General features: G+C 44.1%; 1 long non-coding RNA gene across 1 annotated transcript in view; it reads right to left on the bottom strand.

Annotated features, from left to right (window-relative positions):
* Positions 1 to 334: 334 nt before the first annotated feature.
* Positions 335 to 6000, bottom strand: part of LOC147701330 (uncharacterized) — a 68426-nt gene continuing 62760 nt past the window's right edge. Inside the window, exon 3 of the long non-coding RNA XR_015297449.1 lies at positions 335 to 588. This is a non-coding gene — a long non-coding RNA (uncharacterized LOC147701330). The remainder of the gene's footprint in view (positions 589 to 6000) is intronic.

Raw genomic sequence — 6000 nt, 5'->3', positions numbered from 1 at the left:
GCACTTAAGGAATTTTAAGAAATCGCTATTTTTATAGCGATTTCTTGATGCATTGCAGTTTGCAGTTCCTTAATTGCGATTCCTTATTTTTCGCAATTAAGGAATCGCAAAATGCAATATTGATGCATGTGCCTGATAGAGCGCTAGTTGTGCAGCTTGGCTTTTGCTCTCAGAAACATAAACAATGAGGGTATGCTTCCTTCTTTCACTAACCGAACTCTCTATAAGATTAATGTCTGGGACACTGCCTTGTGGGAATACACCTGCCATTATGGAAGGCATGTCCTGTCTTACAGACACACCCAGGAACACATGACATGACGCAGCGAATATCTTTTTCTTTGTAGTTCTTGCAGGTTCTCTGGCATTGCCCACCACAAGCGCTGAAGTAGGCATTTTTTGGACAAGATTCACAATGCAGTTTCGGGACACAGGAATGAGAACCCTTGCGCTCCAGGATCAACCCAGCATCACAGACACAGCCAGAGACGCATTTCCGGCGGTTACATCGAGGCTTCACATGTCGCTGTTCACAGTTTGGCTGACAGCCAGCCGCACACTTTGAAAAATGTTGGCGCGGCTGGCATTCTGTGGAAGAAGATAATACAAGTTATTGGAACAGATTTAATAACAGTGCAATCCATCCATTCAACAGCAACTACAGTTACAAATTCTGGAGCTTATTTATAAACACCTTGCTCTGCCGGTGCGTCACTTTTTGTGACGCTCGGGTGGCGCAGGAGCCTGCTCCATATTTACCAGGCAGGAGTGAGCCACTTTTTTTGGCTTGATACTGCCTTGTAAATTTTGTTCCCTTTAACGCTGTTTTCTTCATTAAGGGGGCGTACAATGGGCGTTCCTGGCTGCGTTCCCAGCAACATCCATGGCTTTGTGACACTGTCCCAGATTTACGAGAAATCGTAACTCTGAGGCAGCGCCAAAAATTGACGCCTCCCCAGGGGAGGTGTAAGGGAGGCACAACAAGGAGAAACATCTGTATGTCTCCTCGTTTTTCCTTTCTCTAAGTGTGCTGCATTGTGCAGCACGCATAGAAAGAGGAAAAGACCTCTTAGGATTGTTTTTGTGCAGGAAGGTTTCTCTTCCTGCACAAAAATAATCTTGCCCGCAATGCAGGCACCCTTGCACCATGGTGCAAAGGTGTCTGTGTTGGTGCATGGCGATGCATTGTGCCCCAGTGCAAGGGACAGGAATGCACCGTATCTGATAGCTACTGCACATTTCAGCCCCTTTCTTTTGCCGTAGGTCAGAGCAGCAGGAAGGCCTGCAGCAAAAATCTGTATTCTGCTATTGGTGCTTCAAAGTCTCACTCCTAGTTTTAAACTGGCTCATTAAATGAAATGAGCATGATAATAAATATATCTTCAAATGGGGGGGCAAACTACTGATTTAAAAAGCTACCCCGTGCGCAGAACTACAGTCTTTCGCTGTTGATAAGCATACTCATAGAAACATTATTTTAAAATAGATACGACTACTTCAGCAGCTAATTCTCTTCCAAATTCAGGAGTAATGGAATCCCAGATGTGCTCTATGTTGTTATAAACGTACGGTATTCTTAATAACAATATATGTTACATATCATGGAACAATAATGTTTAATATCTTTGACCCAGGATGCTGATGCAACTGAAGAGAGAAATGCATCTTTCTCACAAGCATTTCACAAGTATTCTTTGCACATGGAAATCTACACCAGAATTGACAGTACTATGTCATAATTCAAGGTACACTTACACAAAGGCCCTCATTTACTGGATTTTGGAGTAAGACAGTGCAGCAAGTCACTTTGCTGCACTGCCCTGCACCAAAGTGAAAGGGCAGGAATACACTGTATTTATGCAATATGGTGCATTCTTGTCCTTTCTCTCTACACTGGCACTGTTTTGGCAGCCTAGCGCCAATGTAGGCACCCTTGCTCCCTTGATGCCCACTCCAATCCCACGGTCGCATTGTCCACTCTTCCCGGCTTTAAAGTCTATCGGGTGGACCATCAGGTGGGTAGAGGTGGAGGCCTCGCCATTTGGTTAAGGGAAGACTGGGTCCTCTGTAGCGAACCATCTTCCCTTTTTCGGGACTGTGAGGTCCTCCACTTTAGGATACAATTCTCCGCACATTTTACACTTGGTGGTTCCATGGTCCCTGAGGATAAGGAATAATTTGTTGTAACTTTACATCCGTTATAGAATTAGGAGCTTATCGTTTCCTGGTCCCGCCTAATCAACGGATTTTAAATTGAGGTTATCGTTATATGCAGTGTGTTTTTACCTAAAAGTAAGTTTCTTACTTCTCCTATTCTCATATGAAGTTGTTACTAATTGTTATCAGAGACTACTTTGGCTATCAGAATACAAACATTAAACTGTCGAGAAATTAATTTTATTTGAGACTCATTGTAAATGTCAATATCATATTGCAACATTAAGTTGTCTCAATTTCGTGAATCATGCATGTTATTTTATCAATTATGCTATACTTCCCCTGTTCATTTATCCTTCTTCACCCTGTCCCTTTACCTTCTTTTTACCCCCCTTAATCTTTAAAGTTTGAATCATGTCTAATTTTGTGGGTACTTATTGTTCAAATATTATGATGGTATATTCAAATAGACCTTGGAAAACACTATGAAATATTTAGGATATGATATGACAGTTATAAGCTTTGTTCTCTTTAATATTATATGAAATATGTGAATTTAGAAAGTTTTTAATGCACTTCTATATGTAGTAATGTGATTGATTAATTTGTGATGGTTTTTTTCTCTCTTTAAACATGTTTCAGATTATTGTATTTACAAATTTTGTGTCTCCTGAAGAAGGCGTGTCCCACGCCGAAACGCGCGTCGACTCCATTCGCCACTTACTGTCTGGTTTCTATGGATAGAAACTGTTAAAATGTGTATAAGTTGATGATTTTATTTTTATTTCTATGTATGAATTTTGATTTTAATTTTTCCTTGTCATAGAGCTTATATCCTACTATAAACTGTTTGATTTTTTAAATTACATTTCATTTTAGTCTGCTTTTGCTGTCATTTCATGCCTTATGTTTTCCAGTGTGATACTGCCTAGGAATTTTTTTACACACACTATCGACCACCTGGACCAGCTAAGGACTTTGTGGAGTATTGTGGGGACGCTCTGGCTGAGCGTGCTCTTTGCTTCTCCAACTTTGTGATTCTTGGTGATGTGAATATCCACCTCGATCACCCTGAGGCACCTGACTCCTTAATCCTTTTGGATGCTTTCCACTTGGCTAATCTCTCCCAAAGAGTCCTGTTTCCCACTCATCTTGAAGGTCACACCCTTGACATCATTGGGGCTAAGTTCCCTCTATTGGTGAAAAGACCAAGGCCGGTTGCATGGTCCGACCATTTTCCTATCTTCTTTTCTTGGGCCATGACTAATCTTTTTCGTCTGGCTCACTGCCATTGCCCCCCTGCCTTTGGGAGATTGGACCCAGTGGCGTTGGGTGCCTCATTGGCAGCCTCTCTCCCACCCTCACAGGTGACCTGGAAGATAACATAGTCCAGTTTGACAATTGGATTACCTGCGCACTGGTGTCCTCATCTGGTCCCTGTAAGTCTAAATGTAGAAGGGAGTCCCCCTGTAAGCCTTGGTTTTTACCCAAACTGGCTACTGAAACACGTTTGCAAAATAGCTGAGAGAGTTTGGCGGGCTGCGGGCTATTGCCCAGTCGATAGAAACTATCTCAGAGCTAAACAAAGACTGTACTATGCTGCCATTGGGGAGGCCAAACGCCAGTACTTTGCTAGGCGTATTGATCGAGCCAAGAATAATTAAAAAGAGATTTTCTCTATTGTACAAAGCTTTTTGGCACTTAGCGCACAGGCGGCTTCTTCCCCGGTTTCTGATACGTGGTGTAACTCCTTAGCATCTTTTTTTAAAGAAAAAATAACTAGCATCCAAGAATCACTTTCCACCTTTCCGGGGAATCCCGATGTGGTGCTCTCGTCACCGATGAGATTGGCCGAGCCACTTTCTACCTTCTCAGAATTTAGGCCGATTTATCTGGCTAGCTAACCCAAGTTGGTGAAGGCCCTCAAGTCGGGCTCTCCGAAGGATCCCTGTGCTGCTAGGCTCTTATCGGAACTGGCTGATACTGGCTGAATTTTATGATCAGTAAATCACTTTGCATGGCTTGTGTGCCGATGGCACCGAAACATGCCTTGATTCTCCCCTTAATAAAGAAACCTTCTCTGGACCCTTCACTACCAGCAAATTACCGTCCCATCTCGTTTCTTCCTAGTCTAGCGAAAGTCTGTGAAAAAGCTGTTACTTTCCAACTTACCAACTTTGTGGAGGACGAAAATAGGCTGCATCCAACTCAGTCGGGTTTCCGTGCTTTCTGCCATTGGCATCTCTGGCAGTGCCCTGCTTTGGATCAGTTCCTTTTTAGAGGGCCGACAGCAGCAGGTCTGGCTCCCACCGTGTGCCTCTGGGGTCTTACCTGTGACTACTGGTGTCCCGCAAGGGTCATCACTTATCCTCCTTTTGTTTAACATCTATGTGACTCCGCTGGTGGCTCTGGCGGAGTCACTGGGGGCTAAGGTTATGGCATACGCTGATGATACACAGTGGCTGTTTTTTTGGCCCAAGGGGGAGGTCGCCATGGAGACGGCCCAACACTGTCTTTCTTCAATCTTTCACTAGTTGGCCTCGGCCCAGTTGAAATGCAATGAGGGCAAGTCCGAGGTTCTACTGTTTGGCTCCGTTCCCCCGGATTTTAGAGAAAGGTTCTGGCCTCCAGGCTTCCCTCGTCCCTCTGAAAGTACTGAAGCCGTAAAAAATCATGGCGTCTGGTTTGACGAAAATTTGAACTTTTTAACGCATGTGAAGAAACTCTCTGGAACTTGCTTGTTTAACAGTCTGAGGAAGCTCCTCCCTTTCCTGCCTAGCACCTCCAGAGAAACTGTGGTCCGTGCGTTAATTCTATCCCGTCTGGACTACGCCAATGCTCTTTTGGTCGGTGGTCCAGGCTCCCTGGTAAAAAAATTACAAGTGGTCCAAAACTCTGCTGTTAGACTTCTTGTGGGCCTGTTTCCCAGGGACAGCGTTGGGCCACATTTGCGTGCCCTGCACTGGCTTCCAGTGGAAGCGCGCCTGAAATTCAAAATGCTTACATGGCACTGGACCCATCTACCTGCAGAAGAGATTTTCCTTCTACGTACCAGGGAGACAGCTTCGGTCCTCTGCTCTATTGTTGATCCAGACCCCGAAGTTTAAACGCCAACGTCTATGAGGCAATTCCTTTGTGCGCAGGGCGGGTCTGGCTTGGAATTTGTTGCCTCTAGCCATGAGGAGCATCCAAGAACCACTGTTGTTTAGGAAGAAACTTAAAACTCTGCTTTTTTAATCAGTGGTGTGGGCATTTCCCCTTTTTTGGAAGTTAGCGCCGGGACACTCCCAAGTAGCCGTGCACTCTACAAATTAAATATAACATAACATAACATAACATATTGCTTGCAGCATTGCTTTTGTGAAGGAAAGGACACCTCCATCCACAGAAACAATAGCAAGAAGCGTTTTTTTCTTAGACTGCAGCACACATAGAAAGAGGAAAAACAAGGAGAAAGAAACATATTTTTCCTCATTACGCCTCATCCCGGGAGGTTATGGATTTTGTGCTTCCCAGGTTTAAATGATTCGGTAAATCAGTGTTAGCGTCAGAATCCATGGGTGTTGCATGGAAACACCATCCACAATGCCCATGGAACACCACCTGAGCGCAGAGGAAGGCGACACAGCAATTTGCACTGTGTTGCCATACTTAAGATTTATGAGGCCACTCAAAGTCTTTCTGGTTGGCTTTTTGTGGCTTTAGAAATCTGATTCAGGACCCTGCATCCTGCATGTACCACTTTATGTGGTGCAAAAGTGGCACAAAGTTCTCATACATATGCCCCCCTTTCTTTAAGGCTGAATCCATTCTGATCAAGACTGATTTGCATATGACAATGTC

Source organism: Lissotriton vulgaris, chromosome 7 (assembly GCF_964263255.1).
Source record: "Lissotriton vulgaris chromosome 7, aLisVul1.2, whole genome shotgun sequence".
In the NCBI taxonomy this organism is placed as follows: Eukaryota; Metazoa; Chordata; class Amphibia; order Caudata; family Salamandridae; genus Lissotriton; species Lissotriton vulgaris.
Note: the sequence above shows the minus strand (reverse complement) of the source record. Positions and strands in the feature narration are given on the sequence as shown.